This window comes from Oncorhynchus masou, chromosome 16 (assembly GCF_036934945.1).
Source record: "Oncorhynchus masou masou isolate Uvic2021 chromosome 16, UVic_Omas_1.1, whole genome shotgun sequence".
NCBI lineage: Eukaryota > Metazoa > Chordata > Actinopteri > Salmoniformes > Salmonidae > Oncorhynchus > Oncorhynchus masou.
Window position 1 is genome coordinate 20,581,909 of NC_088227.1, and position 22,226 is coordinate 20,604,134.

Consider the following 22,226-nt stretch of genomic DNA (forward strand, 5'->3'; position numbering starts at 1 on the left):
TAGCCACTTTAAACAATGCTACCTAATATAGTGTTTACATACCCTACATTATTCATCTCATATTTATACGTATATACTGTACTCTATATCTACTGCATCTTTATGTAATACATGTATCACTAGCCACTTTAACTATGCCACTTTGTTTACATACTCATCTCATATGTATATACACACTGTACTCGATACCATCTACTGTATCTTGCCTACACTCGCATTAACATGTGTTAACCATGTGTATGTGACAAATCAAATTTGATGGTTCCTTGTAACATGAGTCTTCAATATTCCCAGGTAAGAAGTCTTAGGTTGTAGTCATTATAGAACTCTTTACCATTTCTATTTCATATACCTTTGACTATTGGATGTTCTAATAGGTACTTTAGTATTACCAGCCTAATCTCAGGGGTTGATAGGCATGAAGTCATAAACAGCGCAATGCTTGAAGCATTGTGAAGAGCTGCTGGCAAACGCAGTTTGAATGAATGCTTACGAGCCTGCTGCCTACCACCGCTCAAATCATAGACTTAATATAATAACACAGAAATGCGAGCCGTAGGTCATTAATATGGTAAAATCCGGAAACTATCATTTCGAAAACAAAACGTTTATTCTTTCAGTGAAATATAGAATCGTTCCATATTTTATCTAACGGGTGGCATCAATAAGTCTAAATATTGCGGTTACATTGCACAACCTTCAATGTCATAATTACGTACAATTCTGGCAAATTAGTTCGCAACGAGCCAGGTGGCCCAAACTGCTGCATATACCCTGAATCTGCGTGCAATGAACGCAAGAGAAGTGACCCATTTTCCCTAGTTTAATATTGCCTGCTAACATGAAATTATTAACTATATATGCAGGTTTAAAAGAATATACTTCTGTGCATTGATTTTAAGAAAGGCATTGATGTTTATGGTTAAGTATATTCGTGCAACGATTGTGCTTTTTTCACAAATGCGCTTTTGTTAAATCATCCCCCATTTGGCAAAGTTGGCTGTCTTTGATAGGAAGAAATGGTCTTCACACAGTTTGCAACGAGCCAGGCGGCCCAAACTGCTGCATATACCCTGACTCTGTTGCACAGAAAGCAAGAGAAGTGACACAATTTCCCTAGTTAAAAGAAATTCATGTTAGCAGGCAATTTAAACTAAATATGCAGGTTTAAAAATATATACTTGTGTATTGATTTTAAGAAAGGAGTTGATGTTTATGGTTAGGTACAACGACAGTGCTTTTTTCGCAAATGCGCTTGTTTAAATGACCCGTTTGGCAAAATAGGCTGTGATTCAATGTTAAATTAACAGGCACCGCATCGATTAAATGCAACGCTGGACAAGCTAGTAATATCATCAACCATGTGTAGTACTAGTGATTATGTTAAGATTGATTGTTTTTTTATAAGATATGTTTAATGCTAGCTAGCACCTTAACTTGGCTCCTTGCTGCACTCGCATAACAGGTAGTCAGCCTGCCACGCAGTCTCCTCGTGGGGTGCAAAGTAAAATCGGCCATGATCGGTGTCCAAAAATGCCGATTACCGATTGTTATGAAAACTTGAAATCGACCAGAATTAAAAAATAAAATAAAAAATATCAGCCATTCCGATTAATCGTCAACCTCTAATTGAAAGGGAACAGTTTGGAGAGAAAGGAAAAATTATTAAACCAAATAAGCTGAGTGCACAACAGTTCACCTGAGAAGAATGAATCCAAGTATTACTGTTTTTATATGCATTTTACATTTACTGTACTTTGCCACATTTGTTGATAACAAAATCTGAAAATACTCTGGATACATTCAGCAACATAAGACGATTCCTGGAAAATGTGGGTTAGGTACAACAAGAGAAAAGGGGTTTGAGTGAGAGTACTAACTGGTGTCTCCAAGTGGCCTTTCCAAAGTGTGCACAGTTCCTAAGCACGTTGAATGCACTTTTATTTTTTGCTCTCTTAGCTTTGCCATTGATGAACTAGAGCAAGCACTTATAGTTGTTTCGATTGGAACACAACCCTACATCCCTGCCGGCATGATTTGAAAGCTTGTTCTATTGCCTTACATGACAAAGTTATAAAATAATCTTAAGGTGTTCAGAACAACCAAGGGCACGAATCCATGTCATATCAACCACTGTATATCAACCACAGTGATCATAAACGTTGACACTGTATTAGACATGAGTTTTATGATATGGAAATGTGAAGTGCACATTTGGACTCACAGGTGTTTGGCTTGCTTGTATGACATCAAAGCAGAATTTATTATAATATTCAATGTCTCATCTTTCAAAATACATTGAGTCATCATAAATTTACTGCATTTTCATCAAAAAAATTGCAAAAGTTGCACAATTATCAGGAGGGATGGGGCAACTTCTTGTCATGCGGTGAATGCTGAATGTCAGTCAAAACCCATACAGAGCTGTCGGGCACAGAGCCAGAGGTCTGACTTCATGTATAGCATGTTACTGTACAGCCACGACGTTCCAATTTAGGTGCTCATTAGTGCCCAAATCTTCAACGGGTTATAGGGTAAAGGGTTAGAGACAACATGGAAAATCTGATTTTTTAATATGAATAAAGACTTGCTAAAGTGCAAAAATAAATCATTTTGACATTTCCCTCTGATTTCTAGGAAGCTTTAACCCATCCAAATTCCTACAAGTTCTCACCACAAAACATTGGAAAGCCCTAGTTATTTTGTTGCTTTGACAAAGTCATTATTGAAGATTATTATGCATTTCATGAATCATTAGTAATTAATTTTATGGTAAATCATGCCCCTCATATTACATTAACTGAACATTAACTCATTTTAATATGGAGCAACTTTTCCTTAACAAAACATTTTTTAGACAGTCAAATTAGTGCAAAAGCAGGGGAGCTTGTTCTAAAATAATTAGCAATTTTCTGGTGGAAAACAGAGTGCGTCAAGTATAACATGTTACAGGCTAGAAATGTTTAAACAATTTACATGTTTTAGTGAAGCTTGCTTTCAATTACAAGCTTGAGCACCCTGTTGCACACAACAAACTTCCCGTCACCATGTCACATGGGGATTTATGGCTGATTTAAGATGTAGTAAGTCAACCCTGTTACTTTATTAGGCACTTGATAAGCACTTAATATAGTAATCTTATTTAACCGCATGAGATGGGAAAAGGGTTTCTTTATTAAGTTGAACATGTGCTTTTGACAGAATGTTCAAATTAATTTAAATAAAATGTTACTACTCAAAAGGCCCCTAATTGGTGGAATTACCAATATATAGTCAGATACACACTCCCTCAAGTGGCAAAGACATTACTTAAGATGGCTACTTACAGTTGACATATTATGTTAATGTTAAATACGTTCAATTCCTCGGTAATGTGCACATACCATTTGGGTATATATTCTGACATACTGTGAGGTAAGATTCTAATGTATGGCACCATAAAAAGGCCACTTTACTGCATATGAGCCAATTATTAACAGCCTCCCCTAAAATGCCCCATATTCAGTCCTGCTTGACTAACAGTGTTCTGGTACCATGCTTGAATTACTTATTCATCTTACAAAAACACACACGGGAGTATATTAATACTGCCAATAGTTTAAAATTGTTCATACATTTACTCTGTCCAACAACACAACTGATGTTCAGGTTCCATTTCCAGCAATGACAAGTGAACTATCCCCAGCTTGAGGTGGAGGGTCAGGGTCTGTATTGGGGGGAGACTGACAGTCCAAGCTGCTTAACTACACCCTCGCCCTGGCCCCTTGGCCTAGCCCTCCTCATAAACACATTCCTATATTGAACTCTAAAAGGACTAAAATGAAAGCAGGCAAATATAGGCAGAGGCAAATATACTGTACAGCCAAATGCTACAACAACAAAGAGAACAGGTAGACCATGTAGACCAGACGAGCGTGCACACACACAGCGACCTCTGAAATGGTATTGATGGGTGATTATGTTTAGATAAAAACATTAAAGTGAGATAAAGATATATATATATATATATATATACACACACACACACACACACACACACACACACACACACATACAAAATTATGTCATGGCATTAGAAGCTTCTGATAGGCTAATTGACATAATTTGGGTCAATTGGAGGTGTACCTGTGGATGTTTTTCAAGGCCTACCTTCAAACTCAGTGCCTCTTTGCGTGACATCATGGGAAAATCAAAATAAAATCAGCCAAGACCTCAGAAAAAACAACTATTGTAGAACAATAGTACACAAGTATAAACACCATGGGACCATGCAGCAGTCATAAAGCTCAGGAAGGATACGCGTTCTGTATCCCAGAGATGAACGTACTTCGGTGCGAAAAGTGAAAATCAATCCCAGAACAACAACAAAGGACCTTGTGAAGATGCTGGCGGAAACAGGTAAAAAGTATCTATATCCACAGTAAAACGAGTCCTGTATCAACATAACCTGAAAGGCCGCTCAGCAAGAAAGAAGCCACTGCTCCAAAACCGCCATAAAAAAGCCAGACTACTGTTTGCAGCTGCACATGGGGACAAAGATCATACTTTTTGGAGAAATGTCCTCTGGTCTGACAAAACAAAAATAGAACTGTTTGGCCATAATGACCATCTTTATGTTTGGAGGAAAAAGGGGGAGGCTTGCAAGCCACAGAACACCATCCCAACCGTGAAGCACAGGGATGGCAGCATCATGTTGTGGGGTGCTTTGCTGCAGGAGGGACTGGTGCACTTCACAATCAAGATGGCTTTATGTGGCAGGAAAATTATGTGGATATATTGAAGCAACATCTCAAGACATCAGTCAGGAAGTTATAGCTTGGTCGCAAATGGGTCTTCCAAATGGACAATGACCCCAAGCATACATCCAAAGTTGTGGCAAAAATGGTGTAAGGATAACAAAGTCAAGGTATTGGAGTGGCCATCACAAAGCCCTGACCTCAAACCTACAGAACATTTGTAGGCAGAACTGAAAAAGCATGTGCGAGCAAGAAGGCCAACTAACTTGACTCAGTTACATCAGCTCTGTCAGGAGGAATGGACCAAAGTTCACCCAACTTATTGTGGGAAGCTTGATGAAGGCTACCAGAAACGTTTTACCCAAGTAAAAAATTTAAAGGCAATGCTACCAAATACTAATTGAGTGTATGTAAACTTCTGACTCACTGGGAATGTGATGAAAGAAATAAACGCTAAAATAAAGCCTTCTCTCTACTATTATTCTGACATTTCACATTCTTAAAATTAAGTGGTGATCATAACAGGGAACTTTTACTAGGATTAAATGTCAAGAAATTAGTTTAAATGTATTTGGCTAAGCTGTATGTAAACACACACACACACACACACACACAGATATATAAACTCAGCACAAAAAGAAACATCCTTTTTCAGGACCATGTCCTTCAAAGATAATTCATAACACAAATAACATCACAGATCTTCATTGTAAAGGGTTTAACCTCTTACACTTATGGTGGCGCTATTTCATTTTTGGAAGAAAAACGTTCCCGTTTTAAACAAGATATTTTGTCACAAAAAGATGCTCGACTATGCATATAATTGCTACTGTTCGAAAGAAAACACTCTGACGTGTCCAGAAATACAAATATCTTCTCTGTGCGTGCCCTTTAACGTGAGCTTCAGGCAAAACCAAGATGACTTGGCATCCAGGAAATGACAAGGATTTTTGAGGCTCTGTCTTTCATGATCTCCTTATATGGCTGTGAACGCAAGAGGAATGAGTCTGCCCTTTCTGTCGTTTCCCCAAGGTGTCTGCAGCATTGTGACGTATTTGTAGGCAGATCGTTGGAAGATTGACCATAAGAGACCACATTTACCACGTGTCCGCCCGGTGTCCTGCGCCGAAATTGGTGCGCAAAAGTCACCTGCCAGTATTTTTCCATGGGGCACAGAGAGAGAAGCAAGCTTCCATGAACTGCATGTTAATGAAGAGATATGTGAAAAAACACCTTGAGGATTGATTCCAAACAACGTTTGCCATGTTTCGGTCGATATTATGTAGTTAATCCGGAAAAAGTTTCACGTTGTAGGTGACTGCATTTTCGGTTCGTTTCGGTAGCCAGGCGCAATGTAGAAAACGGAACGATTTCTCCTACACACAGACGCTTTCAGGAAACACTGCGCATTTGGTATGTGGCTGGGAGTCTCCTAATTGAAAACATCAGAAGCTCTTCAAAGGTAAATGATTTTATTTATTTGGTTATCTGGCTTTTGTGAAAATGTTGCGTGCTACATGCTACACAAAATGCTATGCTAGCTTTGCATACTCTTACACAAATTAGTCAATTTCTATGGTTCAAAAGCATATTTTGAAAATCTGAGATGACAGTGTTGTTAAGAAAAGGCTAAGCTTGAGAGCAAACGCATTATTTTAATTTTATTTGCGATTTTCAGAAATCGTTAACGTTGCGTTATGCTAATGAGCCTGAGGCTTAGTCACAATCCCGGATCCGGGATGGGGAGTTTCAAGAGTTAAACACTGTTTCCCCATGCTTGTTCAATGAACCATAAACAATTAATGAACATGCACCAGTGGTACGGTCGTTAAGACATTAACAGCTTACAGACGGTAGGCAATTAAGGTCACAGTTATGAAAACTTAGGACACTAAAGAGGCCTTTCTACTGACTTTGAAAGACACCAAAAGAAAGATGCCCAGGGTCTCTGTTCATCTGTGTGAACATGCCTTAGGCATGCTGCAAAGAGGCATGAGGACTGCAAATGTGGCCAGGGCAATAAATTACAATGTCTGTACTGTGAGACGCCTAAGACAGCGCTACAGGGAGAGGGGACGCACAGCTGATCGTCCTCGCAGTGGCAGACCACGTGTAACAACACCTGCAAAGGATTGTTACATCCAAACATCACACCTGCAGGAAAGGTACAGGATGGCAACAACAACTGCCCGAGTTACACCAGGAACGCACAATCCCTCCATCAGTGCTCAGACTGTCCTCAATAGGCGGAGAGAGGCTGGACTGAGGGTTGCATGCCTGTTGTAAGGCAGGTCCTCACCAGACATCAACGTTGCCACTCTGGAGTGGGATCGATATGGAGGTGGAAGGTCCGTCATGGTCTGGGGCGGTGTGTTACAGCATAATCGGACTGAGCTTGTTGTCATTGCAGGCAATCTCAATGCTGTGCGTTACAGGGACGACATCCTCCTCCCTCATGAGGTACCCTTCCTTCAGGCTCATCCTAACATGACCCTCTAGCATGACAATGCCACCAGCAATCCTGCTCGTTCTGTGCGTGATTTCCTGCAAGACAGGAATGTCAGTGTCCTGCCATGGCCAGCGAAGAGCCAGGATCTCAATCCCATTGAGTATGTCTGGGACCTGTTGGATTGAAGGGTGAGGGCTAGGGCCATTCCCCCCAGAAATGTCTAGGAACTTGCAGGTGCCTTGGTGGAAGAGTGGGGTAACATCTCACAGCAAGAACTGGCGAATCTGGTGTCGTCCATGAGGAGGAGATGCACTGCCGCCCCAAATGCAGCTGATGGCCACACCAGATACTGACTGTTACTTTTGATTTTGACCCCCCCCCCTTCAGGGACACATTATTCCATTTCTGTTAGTCACATGTCTGTGGAACTTGTTCAGTTTATGTCTCAGTTGTTGAATCTTATGTTCATACAAATATTTACACAAGTTTGCTGAAAATAAACACAGTTGACAGTGAGAGGATGTTTCTTTTTTGCTGAGTGACCTACAGTAAGCTCCAAAAGTATTGGGACAGTGACAAATGTTTTTTGTTGTTGTTTTGGCTCTGCACTCCAGCAGTTTGTATTTGAAATTATACAATGGTTAAAGGGCAGACTGTCAGTTTTAATTTTAGTTTATTTTCATCCATATCAGGTAAACCGTTTAGAAATCACATTATCTTTTGTACATAGTCCCCCCATTTTCAGGGACCAAAAGTATTGGGACAAATTCACTTATACATGTATAAAGTTTAGTATTTGGTCCCATATTCCAAATACAAAACACATAATTAAGCACATAATGATTAAATCAAGTGTGTGACTAAAAACCTATTGGATGCATTTACATTTACATTACATTTAAGTCATTTAGCAGACGCTCTTATCCAGAGCGACTTACTTGTTTGTTTTGGTTGTGTGCCCAATAGAAATTAAATGGTAAATAACATATTGCGTCATTTTGGAGTCACTTTTATTGAGAATAAGAATAGAATATGTTTCTAAACACTATTACATTAATGTGGACGCTACTATGATTATGTATATTCCTGAATGAAAGTTTGATATTTGTGCATCTTACACCCCCCCCCCCCCCAAAAAAAAAGCTAACCTCCCCTATTATTGTAATGGTGAGAGGTTAGCGTGTCTTGTGGGTATGATATTTGTCCTGCCGAAATGTGAATTTGGTAGAGAGGACACAGGGTGTCTTGTAAGGATCCACTGACGGCGAGTGGGAAATCCCTCACCCAGAAGCGGCGCTCTTAGTGGCCGGGGACATTAATGCAGGGAAACAAATCAGTTTTACCTCATTTCTCTCATGTTAAATGCACAACCAGAGCACAAAAAAAAATAATTCTAGATCACCTTTACTCCACACACACAGAGACACATACAAAGCTCTCCCTTGCCCTCCCTTTGGCAAATCTGACCATAATTCTATCCCAAAAAATAGCAAAAATTAAAGCAGGAAGCACTAGTGACTTGGTCTATAAAAAAAAATGGTCAGATGAAGCAGATGCTAAAAACACAGGACTGTTTTGCTAGCACAGACTGGAATATGTTCTCGGGATTCTTCCGATGGCATTGAAGAGTACACCACATCTGTCACTGGCTTTATCAATACGTGCATCGAGGACATCGTGCCCCGAGTGCCTATACATACATACCCCAACCAGAAGCTATGGATTACAGAGAACATTCGCAATGAGCTAAAAGGGTAGAGCTACTGCTTTCAAGGAGCAGGACTCTAACCCGGAAGCTTATAGGAAATCCTGCTATGCCCTCCGACGAACCATCAAACAGGCAAAGCGTCAATACAGGACTAAGATTGACTCGTACAATGCCTGCTCTGATGCTTGTCGGATGTGGCAGAGCCTGCAAACTATTATAGACTACAAAAGGAAGCACAGCTGTGAGCTGCCAAGTGACACAAGTCTACCAGACGAGCTAAATCACTTCTATGCTCGCATCGAGGCAAGCAACACTGAGGCATGCATGAGAACATCAGCTGTTCCGGACAACTATGCGATCACGCTCTCCGTGGCCGATGTGAGTAAGACCTTTAAACAGGTCAACATTAAGAAGGCCACTGGGCCAGGTGGATTACCAGGACGTGTGCTCCGGGCATGTGCTGACCAACTGGCAGGTGTCTTCCCTGACATTTTCAACTTGTCCCTGATTTTGTCTGTAATATCAACATGCTTCAAGATGACCACCATAGTCCCTGTGCCCAAAAAGGTAACCTGCCTAAATGACTACAGACTTTGAAAGGCTGGTAATGGCTCACATTAACACCATAATCCCCAAACCCTAGACCCACTCCAATTTGCATACCACTCAAACAAATGATGCAATCTCTATTGCACTCCACACTGCCCTTTCCTACCTGGACAAAAGGAACACCTGTGTGAGAATGCTATTAATTGATCTACAGCTCAGCGTTAAACAGCATAGTGCTCTCAAATCTCATCACTAAGCTAAGGACCCTGGGACTAAACACCTCCCTCTGCAACTGGATCCTGGACTTCGACGGGCCGCTCCCAGGTGGTGAGGGTAGGTAGCAACATATCTGCCACGCTGATCTTCAACACTGGAGCCCCTGAGGGGTGTGTGCCCATTCCTCTCCTGTACTCCCTGTTCACCCACAACTGCATGGCCAGGCACGACTCCAAACCATCATTAAGTTTGCAGACGACGCAACAGTGGTAGGCCTGATCATCGACAAGACAGCCTATAGGGAGGAGGTCAGAGGCCGGGTAGTGCCAGAATAACAACCTATTCCTCAACATAATCAAGACAAAGGAGATGATTGTGTCCACATCACCAACAAACTAGAATGGTCCAAACACACCAAGACAGTCGTGAAGAGGGCACGACAAAACCTATTCCCCCTCAGGAGACTGAAAGGATTTGGAATAGGTCTTCAAAAGGTTCTAGACCTGCAACATCGAGAGCATCCTGACTGGTTGCGTCACTGCCTGGTACGGCAAATGCTCGGCCTACAACCGCAAGGCACTACAGAGGTTAGTGCGTACGGCCCATTACATCACTGCGGCTAAGCTGCCTGCCATTCAGGACCTCTACACCAGGCAGTGTCAGAGAAAGGCCCTATAAATTGTCAAAGACCCCTGCCACCCCAGTCATAGACTGTTCTCTCTGCTACTGCATGGCAAGAAGTACCAGAGCACCAAGTCTAAGACCAAAAGGCTTCTCAACAGCTTTTACCCCCAAGCCATAAGACTCCTGAACAGATAATCAAATGGCTACCCGGACTATTTACATTGTGTTTACCCCCCCCCCCCCGCCAACCCCCTCTTTTACACTGCTGCTACTCTGTTTAACATCATGTATGCAGTCACTTTAACTATACCTACAGGTACATATTACCTGAATTAGCCTGACTAGTCGGTGCCCCGCACTCTGTACCACCTGTATATAGCCTCTCCTGTTATTCTACTTATCTATTGTTTCCCTAATACCTATTTTTTTTAAACTTAAATGCCCATTTTTTACTTTACTTTGCACTGTTGGTTAGGGCCTGTAAGTAAGCATTTCACTTTAAGGTCTACACCTGTTGTATTCGGCGCAAGTGGGAAATAAACTTCGATTCGAGCTTTTCATTTTTTATTAATTTGTAAAAACTTTCTAAAAACATAATTCAGCTTTGGCATTATGGGGTATTGTGTGCAGGCCAGTGACAGAAAATTGAAATTTCATCCATTTTAAATTCAGGCTGTAACACAAAATATGGAAAAAGTCAAGGCGTGATGAATAGTTTCTAAAGGAGCCGCAGCATAAAAAAATCACACTTAACCTTCACTCTGATTTACAAAAGTACCAAGTCAAACTATCAGTGACAGTAATGATCTCATGCTCTGACACTTCTAGGTTTGTGGCTTATCCTGCTTCTCCACCACATCACTCTATGCATCATTCCCCATAGGCTTTTATCTCTTCCCTTGGGTTCCATATCATCTGCTTTCTCTCAGGGAGATCGCTTAGGCCTACTGTTTGTTATGGTTAGCTGTCCCTCGCCATCGCCACAACAGGCCCGCGGCCCTACTTCCTGTAAGCGAGCCCAGATAACACACGCTGTGGCGAGTTCACTCAGTCACTCGGTTATCCATCTCCTGGCCTGGCGACAATGGGCAAATCACACTGCTCCATGCCAGTGTGCCACCACTCCACTCCACTTTAAAGGAAGATGTCATTTCCATGAGGTTTGTGGCTGAGCGGAGCCACTAAGCTAAACCATCCTGACCTGTCTGTCTGTCTGTCTGAGTCGGTCTGCCCATAGGGCCACAGCTGAAATGCTCTCTCAGTTACACAACATGGGGCATGGTGGCACCTGTCACAAACCACTAAGCTCAAAGATATGTTGTTCTCTCTTACAAACACTAGGCTGCTTTTGACGGGCTATTACGTAAAGCCTAGGTTCCTCAAGTGAGTACATAGGAAGACTGATTTGTAGGATCTGTGTCCTATTTATTGTTTTTCTTAAGTCAACATGGTCTATAACTTCAGGCTATAAGCCCATCTTTAAGATCGGCTTGTTAAAATAAGGCAACAACTCAAGCTGTGCCCTGAAATGCCCTTTCCCTCTCCTCCTAAACTCTCCTATTCATTCTTACTATGACCCATTTTAAAATGTTGGGTTTTAACACTCCCTAATGAAAGCTAAGCCACTTTACAAAACAGTTCCCCCTTGAATTACAATTTGCCATTTTCAAGTTCAGCTACACCGTGTAAAATTCCTTTCACAATCAATGATCGCCAGGGTGACAGTCTTGTACGTATAAGAGAAGTCACAATGTAGCCCAAAGATGTATATTTAAAGAAAGCACTATAATTAGGTGGATAAATCATAAGTATGTAAGGCATAGGCTATGACTTGACTAAATAACATCTCGGGCATTTGATTTACATGACAAAAATGCAGCACGTGACGGCCCCTGAGACCACATGGTCAGGGGGAGTGTTGAGCCTAAACTTAACATGCTGTGGAGTGGAGAGAAGAAAAGCTAAAAACAAGGTGTGTTTAAAGACTCACTGAGTAACCTCTGCAAATCCCTCTCCCCACCTAAAGCTCAATGGTGGCTGAGAAAAACTAAACACACCTCAGCCAAGAGTGCAGGCACTTACAACAAGACTCTGCAAAACACGTAGCTACCTATTCACTCATTCCCAAACACAAATAGCCAGAGGCCTTCACTCTCCCCCCCCCCCACACACACACACACACACAGTAAACACATACCACAGTAACCTGAAGGTAAACAACTAGCTCAAGTCAAAAGAAAAGAGAAGGAGAGAGAAATTAAGATAAAAAGTGACCCAGTAAGAGATACACGCACCTGAAGCCCAGCTCAGCCTAGCGTTGGCCTGTATGTGTGAGACGTAAAGGAGCCCGGCAGTCAGTCGGTCAGAGGAACACACATGTGCCAGGCAGCAGCCTCAACGAGTGGGCTGAGAGCAGAAGAAGTAGCTGCAGTCCAGAGACAGAGCACCAACTCCTCTGACAGGGTTCTGGGAGAAGCAGAACACCGCCAAGAGCTTTCCATTCCACAGGCAGGCTTGCGCCCTTTCCTTTTTCCTGCACTCTTTCAGCGAGCTCTTCTGATCTCGTACATTTGCTCACGCGGAGGTACTCTAATCACCTCCCTCACAGACAGAAAAGAAACGTATGGCACTGAGAGAAGGACAGCCCATCACGGAGAGAAATAGAGGGGGGTGGTTGTGAAATCAGTCCCCCAGGCACTGTGAACAGAGAAAGGGAGACTGTGTGGCAGTGAGAGGACAGCTCAACGAGAGACCCCTCGTGGAGGAGCCTTGGGGAGCTTAGCAGCGAGCACGCTTTAGGAAAGGACATCCCGCATGCTTTACGGCACACAGGACTACCCCCTCTCTCCCTGGCAGAAATGGTTTGCTCCATGAGAAGCTGCTCAGTCACTGTTGCAGAGTTCCTCCCCCCTGAAATATAGTACACAACAGGAGAATGTATACAGTTCTCCTGAAAGCACGAACACAGGCCTAACTGGGTCTGTACTGCATGACTCAATGCACCGCTTTATCTTCACTGTACTGTATTTGGAATGCTTTGCAACCCAAATTCAAATTACAGCAGTCATCAAAACAGAGGCAGTTGTAGAATTAAGGCACATCCACATGTTGTGTGAAATGTCCAAGGGACCTCAAAACGTGGGTCAGTACAGTAAGAGGCAGAGACACAGATTGTGTCATTTAAAAACAAAAAGCTACAGTATACAGACAGAATGCCAACCATTCTGTGTTTGTTTCACACCTCATTTGGCTACATCTCCATAGAAAGACAGACACACCACCCATCACCCATCACATTACCAATCTGATCCTCATCATCGTCGTCGCTAGAGCCGCAGATCAGCCTCCTGCGTTTGTTTCTGTCTGAAAGGCCAGTCCGGGGTTGGGTCAGAGCTGGCCCTTCACCACTCACCAGACCCCCGGGTCTCATGTCTCCCTCTCACAGGCCCTCATTCTTCAGCTAGTCCCCCTCATATCAGCCTGCCTGGCTGTCACACACAGACATATCTGCTCACACTTCCAGACCTGCCCTTCTCCTGCCCTCTGAGGCATCCACTTCCTAGTTACTAATGAACATCAGGAAACGTCAATGGGTCATGGGTATAGTGCCATGCTGCTCTGTGCAGCAACATGTATGTGTAGCGATTGGCTGTAAATCGCTCCCCGCAGGCTCCAGCTAGGTGAACCAGGTGGTAGCTATCCCTACGTGATTACCGCTACCTACAGCTAGGGCGGTTATATGGACAGCCTCAGGAACAGGGAAACCAGAAAGGCCCCCCTGCCCCTCTCAGAGTATTGTTCCACACTCACACTGTTTACACCCCGATTTAGGATGTTTACACAGAGGAAATGGCCCAGTGCAGTCAGGCCTCTACAGCACTGGAGCAGTCCTCTCCTCAGGCTCCTTGCAGTGAGGCCCAGCCTAGGATACGACAGTACAGCAGCCTGTCTGCCAGAATGGCTAGGGGCCACAGCCAAAGTTGTGGCTACAGTTCTGGTTGGCTGAGGCTTATGGCCGGGGATGATGTAACATATTATGCTTGGTTACTGCTTATGGATAATGGCACAGATTATGGCTATGGTTATTGTAACAGTTGTGGCTGGGGAATGGGCGTGGGTTAGGGCTTAAGGCAATGGCCGTAGCGTGAAGGGACACTTTTACAGCTTATGGCACCACTTAAAACTGCCGTTATGGCTTTACAGACACTTAAGGCAACAGTTATGACTACTGTTATGGCAACAGCTAGTACAGCTAAAATATGGTGCCAATTACGGCCAAGGAATTGGATACGGTGCGACTATTTCTAAACTTTGACAGCCCGATGTAAAGTTATGGCTTCAAACCTTTTTACATAACAGGATCCCTGCAGTACAGAACAAGTGCATCAGTGGCACATATCATGCACTCACTCTATGATAACAGGCCAGGTATACAAGCAGCAATGCGCAATCCCACTGACTTAATGATCCCTCTTAGCTTGATGATGAGACGATAAGAAGCCCATCAATACAATGCTCAGATCCTTGTCAGACATCTGGTGAGCTGTGAGTGTGACCCGCTAGGTGATTAGAGTAGAGAGTTCTGCCGTGGTGAGAGACTAGGAGCAGTTTTGAAGACAGATATACGCACACACGTGGAGCAATAGGGCGGGGGTGAGAAGTCACGGACCTGAGGTGCAAGCTGAGGCAGATGTACTGTGTGTGTGTGACATCTCACACTGTTTCACTAGCACTATAGCCCTCAGAGAAAAATCACTCAAACTCATGAAACTACCATTTGGGCTGAACTAATTGGCTCTTTTAAAATTTGACTGAGGACCCATTAAAACGCTGACAGGGACAGACTCATCTCATGGTGAGGCAGCGAAGAGACATTGTCCACTAACTCAGCCACTTTTCGAAACAACTCAGAAGACTGTATTGATTCATTAATTGACTTAAATAAGGCAATTCTGTTGACCCAACCCATAGTCATGAATGTGTAGACAGTACTATTCAGTTATTGATGCACTTAGCCTAGATGTAGGTTTAGGCCAAGCTTCAGTTGGGAATTATTTTATTTTTTTTAAGGGGGAACTCTTTTTGCTAGAATTGTTTTGGAATGTTGCCTTGGAAACCTTGAAAAAATAGATAGTTTACCTAAAAATACAATAAATTATGGGGTGGGGTTGTTAACCTATAGGGAGTAACAGTATTAACACTAATATCATACCCTGCACTTACCCATACTTAGCTACAGTTTAACAGTAGAAAATAATTGCCGCACCTCCAGAAACTGTATTTGAACTGTGACAACATTCACATTGTTTTGTCTTTGTACAGCTGTCAAATTACCAATCACACTTGGGTCAAAAGTGCACATGAGCGACCGTGGCAGGAGAGTCTCAATAGCAGGTATGCATGTACCACAAAGCCTACTTCCTAATGAACCAGTTTTCTAAAAAGGAGTGTTTGCTATGCTTAAAAGTAGACCTTCATGATTTAAGGTTCAAAGGAAAACCAAAAAGGAAATACAAGACAGCACTTAAACCATACAAAGATTATGTACTCAACTTGTGTTAAATACATAATCACTGTTAATGTATACGTCACATGACGGAATTTACCTTGGTGTTATTCTAACGTAAAAATACTTAAACTTCGCCATAGGAAATATCCTGAAATTAATATAAAGTTATACAACTGATTGTTATGCACCCAACATACAGTAATTGACACAGTAGATTTCATTGCGCAGTACCATACAGTAGATGAGAGGGAGCCATACTGCGTAGGCTGGGTCAGATTTCACATTTCCATGGCAACAGCTGAGGGGCTGTTAACTACCAAAACACAGCTAATTTGTGTGTGTGTGTGTGTGTGTGTTGGGGGGGGGGTTCAGTAGTCTCAGCCCCTCAGATGTTGCTTTGGGGGGGGGGGGTTCCCAACCTGAGTATTTTTCAAACCCCCTCACCCCAGGTAATAATAATAATCAGAAATTCAATCTGTGAAACGCCCAATCTACACACTGGCCTCCGCTGCAACATCAAGCCCCTGCTCCCCCTTCTTGATCGGTCACCCAGCTTTTGTACAGGAGGTAATATTAGCAGGTATAATTTTATATTAGATTGGAGTCATTTCTACACTGAAAAAAAATAAAAAATAAGCATTGGTCCAGTGTTTCATAACCTGAAAAAAAAAATCCCAGACATTTTCCCATTTTCCTTATTTTTCTCAAATGTTGTGCACAAATTTGTTTACATCCCTGTTAGTGAGCATTTCTCCTTTGCCAAAATAATCCATCCACCTGACAAGTGTGGCATCTCAAGAAGCTGATTAAACAGCATGATCATTACACAGGTGCACCATGTGCTGGGGAATGCAGGAATCGCCACCAGAGCGGTTGCCAGAGAATGTAATGTTTCTCTACCATAGGCCGCCTCCAACATTGTTTTAGAGAATTTGGCAATGCGTTCAACCAGCCTCATAACAGCAGACCATATGTAACCACGCCAGCCCAGGACCTCCACATCTGGCTTCGTCACCAGCAGGATGGTCTGAGACCAGCTACCCGGGCAGCTGATGAAACTGTGGTTTTGCACAACTGAAGAATTTCTGCATAAACTGTCAGAAACCGTCTCGGGGACATTCATCTGCGTGGTCGTCGTTCTCACCAGGGTCTTGACCTGACTGCAGTTCGGCATTGTAACCGACTTCAGTAGGAAAATGCTCACCTTCAATGGCCACTGGCATGCTGAAGAAGTGTGCCCTTGACAGATGAATCCCGGTTTCAACTGTACAGGGCAGATGACATGTGTCGGCGAGCGGTTTGCAGGTGTCAACATTGTGAGTGCCCCATGGTGGCGGTGGGGTTATGGTATGGACAGGCATAATCTAAGGACAATGAACACATTTTATTGATGGCAATTTCAATGCACAGAGATACTGTGAGGAATTCCTGAGGTCATTCATCCTCCCCCATCACCTCATGTTTCAGCATGATAATGCACAGCCCCATGTCACAAGGATCTGTACACAATCTCTGGAAGCTGAAAAAAGTCCCAGTTTTTCCATGACCTACATACTCACCAGACATGTCACCCTTTGAGCATGTTTGGGATGCTCTGGATCAACATGTACAACAGCATGTTCCAGTTCCCAACAATATCTAGAAACTTCATATAGCCATTGAATAAGTGTGGGACAACATTCCCAGGCCACAATCAATAGCCTGATCAACTCTATGTGAAGGAGATGTCGTGCTGCATGAGGTAAATGGGGGTCACTAGATACTGACTGGGTTTCTGAACCACTACCCTACTATTTAAAAAAAAAAAAAATCAATAGATGCATATTTGTATTCCTAGTCATGTGAAATACATGGATGAGGGCCTAATGAATTTGACTGATTTACTTATGAACTGTAACTGTAAAATCTTTACAATTATTGCATGTTGCGTTTATACTTTTATTCAGTGTAATTAAAAAAACAACGGTGACAGCAGAAGTAGAAAAAGACCTCTACCACTGAGCTGAGCAAGTCAACGGTCAAAACCACGGTAAACAACCCAACAATCGAGAGATGGAATGCTGATTGGGTGGGGGTCAAGACCACTCAAGATCTTGCCACCACAATGTTCCAGTACCTTTGACATGCAAGAGCTTTCACAAGCTTTTGCAGAAAATGTTTTCTAGGTAGGCCAAGTTCAGTTTAGTGATCACAAATGAAAATGCACTGGAAATGCCTCAAAATGCCCCCAAAAAGGAGTTCACAAGGTCAAAAAAATGCCATAAAAAGGTTTATTTCCTATCCTGTATGGAGCATGACTCCTATCAGCATATCCTAGTTTGGTTGATTCTGTGCTACAGAATTGTGATTATATGCGACAGGCAGCAGCATATATAGATAGATACAAGCCTCATCTGTGTTGTGTTGTTCCTGCACTGAACACTCCCTGTGTGGACAAGGGGTTTAGCAGCACAATGACCTGACCTGTCTCTCTGTGTCCCCCTTACTCATCTGTAAGGACTGCGGGTGTAAACAATATAAGTATGACTAAGTCAGTCTAGTCAGGTTTCTGCAATATTGTTCTATTAACTTCCTAATGATCACTGCTAGAAAAAGAGAGGGGGGAGGGGGGGTTGAAGAGGGTCAGATGAATAAGCTAATTGATCAATCAATCCAATATGTCTACAAATTCATGATAAACCAGGCCTTTATCCAGAGAAAGCTAGTTAAGGGGACAGGCAAGGAAATGCGCCTATGTAGCAAAAAGATACACCGGAACCAGGGGATGCAATTGAGGTAAGTACAGTATATAAGGGGAAGAAGGGGGTCACAATTACTTGATCTAGGGCTCCAGAGGGTGACTCATGGGGGGGGTGGCTGCTGTTGTGGTGGTCCTCTGCTCTGAGGGGGGTGGTGGTGGGGCGGGTGGAATCCAGGAGAGGGGGCTATGGCGCCAAGGCCTCCCTGTCATGCAGCACCATCCCACTGGGGGAGAAGGTAGCGAGCAGGACCTCGAAAGAGAAGAGAGAGAGACTTTAGTGTTTACTGGAGGACCATCTGGGACAGGCTGACAAGATGAATGATGCTTACTGGTCCACCATGCATGGCAGCTGCTCAAGCCTTCAGCTAATTGAAACGTTTGGCACCTCTAGCACCGAGCCAATGGCGCCGTTCACGGGAGCAAGCGCCATGTACCGCATCGCTTGCAAAATGGCTTGCGTTTAGCCCCCCCTTCTCCCATTGAGGTCTATGAGACATTCGCCGCTTACCGTGGCACGTTTGTGACTATATAAGTTAGCAGCCTATAGCCTACAGCTCATCCCTCCATGATGAGGAAATATGACATCACTGACAGGCAATACATTGCTCCCCATCTGCCCTGCTGAAGTAAAACCAACCAGACTTTTCAACAAATAGGCTAATAGATGCTCTATTAGAATAAAATTGAGCCTAAAGGAGTGACAACACACCCGCTACAAAACCGTCTCCAGACATGAGAGGCATGATGCAGCAGGCCGTTAACACTGACTGATGTTCCTCTAGCACTTCACCTGCTACAACATCCTGTACTTTGAACTTTGGGGGTGAGATTTTCACTACCGTTTCTCAAATCTGTTTCAAATGACTCCTGAGGGCACAGATCCAGTCAGCAGATGCTACTGTATGTGAGAAAAAAAAAAGTGTTCTCTTCACCACAACAAGTTAAAGGGAGGCCCATGGGAGTCAGTCACACTGCCTGCCAAACCACAGACAAGCATCTCACTCCCGCAGTACAGTTCCACTGTACAAACGGTTGTCTCAGTTCTCTTCCTAGCATGCCCCGATAAAATAATTAATGGGACACTGGGATCTGGTTATTCAGCTCAAAATCAGTGAATGCGCCACAGCGCTCTCTTCCCTCTCACTCTCTCCCTCTATTTCCTTCCCTACCCCCACAAATTCACACAGCCTGCTGCACAAGCTTTTTTCCAGGGAGAGGAGAATGTAGGTCAGCTCTCTGACGGCTACGGAGGCACAGCTGAGCACCCGCTCCATTCCTCTCCACCACACACACACAGAAATCTGATCATCCTCACAAGGCTTTGGATCATGCTTATCCATTAAAACCACCAATGTAAAATCAATCTTACCATTTCATCACTATAATACTACCAAAATAATTGAGCCTATATGAAGCTTTTCGCCTTTTAACCCACGCATACTAATGCAGGTGCCTTGGGTTGAAAAAACAAATTCCTCACTAAGCTTGTGAAAAGGAATGCTTTAAACATGACTACACTGAAAAGGCTGTCGAGAATGGTTGTGCTTAAATTTACATTTTTGGCTAATCATAAAAGACCTGGTTTGATTTAGCTCCCACTATATTATGAATATAATATTTAATATTAAAGGGGCAGTCAGAGGTTACTCCATCTATTTTGGGACTAATAGATTAATGATATGTACCCATGGATTCTTAAAGAATATAACTTAGAAATGTCTCTTGAGCTTAGTACATCTGTCGTACCCCATCAGAAACCAAAATATATGCTTGTTTAACTCCAATGTTTGTAAACAAAGTAAATGTTTTTTTTAAAAACACTGTATAGCCCCAAAACATGGTCAAAACTATTATGTTGATATCATGGTCAGTCCTTGCATCCATAGCTCTGTATATGAGTGGTGATGCTTCTCCAGCCCCGTCCTTCAGCTTGTCACCGAAACAGGGGTCAGGGTGTCACTTTGTTATTGTTTCAACTGCTGATTGACACTTTAAGCCTACAAATCAAAATGATGTCACAAATAGTTCAAAATTAATCTATCCTAAACCCTGACCATCTTCCCTTCTTTTATGACACAGGGAAATACAATAACAATGTGTCAGTCATGTCTCCCTCTTCTGAGAAATGCTCAAACCAAGGCCATGGCCATAGAAATTAATCTGCTACTGTGCTAGAATGTTGCAGGTAACAAGGTTGTGGATTCTTGCGACATATTGTTTATTATCCAAACCCACCGTCCTAATGAGTGTGATACATTTCTTACTCTCTTTCAGCAAGAGGAAATAAATCCAGACGGGGGAAATAAAGACTAAGATTTGACAAAGGAGTGCAAACTAGTAGCCAAATATGACCTATTTGTTCTGGAGCTTGATAGCAGTGCGACAAACAAAAGCAAATTAAACTGCTGGTGAAGAGAGTACCAACTTTGACCAGCATAGCTAAGGCCTGATTGCATTGACATCAGTCTTTTGACCAATCACATCAGATCTTTTCACGTTAGATATGTGTCAGAGCTGATCCAATTGGTCAAAAGACATATTAGTGTAAAAAAAAAAAAAAACAGAATTAGGCTGCATGTCTAAACACAGCCAACGAGGCCTAGGCAAGTAGCCTATACACACACTTTTTGCACAGCCTATCCTAACTGCACTGCATTTACAACCAAAGATGTGCATAAAGAACCCCAAATTAAAATATGGATTCTTAAGCGATTTAGAATTCAATACATTTCCTTGGGGATAATGAAGAGGATATGCATTCTATAGAAAATAATGAACGATGAGGAAGGTGTGTTTACGACACGCTAGTGGATTAGAACTAACCTTCCACGGAGTTGCCTTATTTTCCAGAGAACGCATAGAGCCACGAGTTGATTATCCCTTTTATACCATGGCTATAATTTAACGCATTTGTCGCTAGAAATGTGTTCAACACCCACTGAAGTAGCTAGCAAGTTCACTAGATAGCGACAGTAGTTGCACTGGTAACCAAACAGACTTGCTAGTTTAGCTAACCAAACCATCAGTCCTAGCTTGCTATTATAAAAATCTGATTCAACAATGCCAATGTTCTCAATTTGACTTTTGCTTTCAAAAGCAGCTCAAACATAAAAATGAACCATAGCCATTGAATTCTACCATGCAAAAACAGCCCCACAGTGGAGGTGTCATAATACCCATAAAACCTAGCGGTCAAACAGGGACATGCTTCCAATCATTTTGCCACCATTCATTTTTTCCATAGGGAACTTTAGAAACACTTAAAATAAGGGCTGTGTTTCATGTACGCTAACCCTGGCGAGACGTTTTGCTAACCATGTAAATCTCTCTAGGACAGGGTGACTTATCAAATTATTTGGCTCCATTTACTCAAAGAATTAAAAATGCTAATTAGAATCGAAGTATACATCATGCAAAACTACAAATCCCAGCAAGATCCGGCACGCCACCCCAACTGACACCTTTGCTAACAAGTACACAGAATTGTCAAATTTAAAGAAACGTAGCCAATGTATTAGATAGTTAATCCAGAGATTCTTACCTTTGCCTCGATTCGGCAGTGTCGTCCTGATCATGGCATTTGTAGTTCTTTGATAGCCACATTACCATTTAATTGGGGGGGGGGGGGTTAAATACAGGCAAATATAGTGATAAGTCACCTTGTCCTAGAGAGATTTACACAGTTATCAAAACGT

General features: G+C 42.7%; 1 protein-coding gene across 5 annotated transcripts in view; it reads right to left on the bottom strand.

Annotated features, from left to right (window-relative positions):
- Positions 1 to 22,226, bottom strand: part of LOC135557638 (nuclear receptor coactivator 1-like) — a 96,862-nt gene that overhangs the window by 69,303 nt on the left and 5,333 nt on the right. For 3 of the 5 annotated variants that reach the window (XM_064991107.1, XM_064991110.1, XM_064991106.1), the window contains exon 2: positions 18,608 to 18,781. The exons of the other annotated variants lie outside the window; for them this stretch is intronic. The gene's annotated coding sequence lies outside the window, so the exon portion shown is untranslated. The remainder of the gene's footprint in view (positions 1 to 18,607; positions 18,782 to 22,226) is intronic. 5 annotated transcript variants of the gene reach the window in all.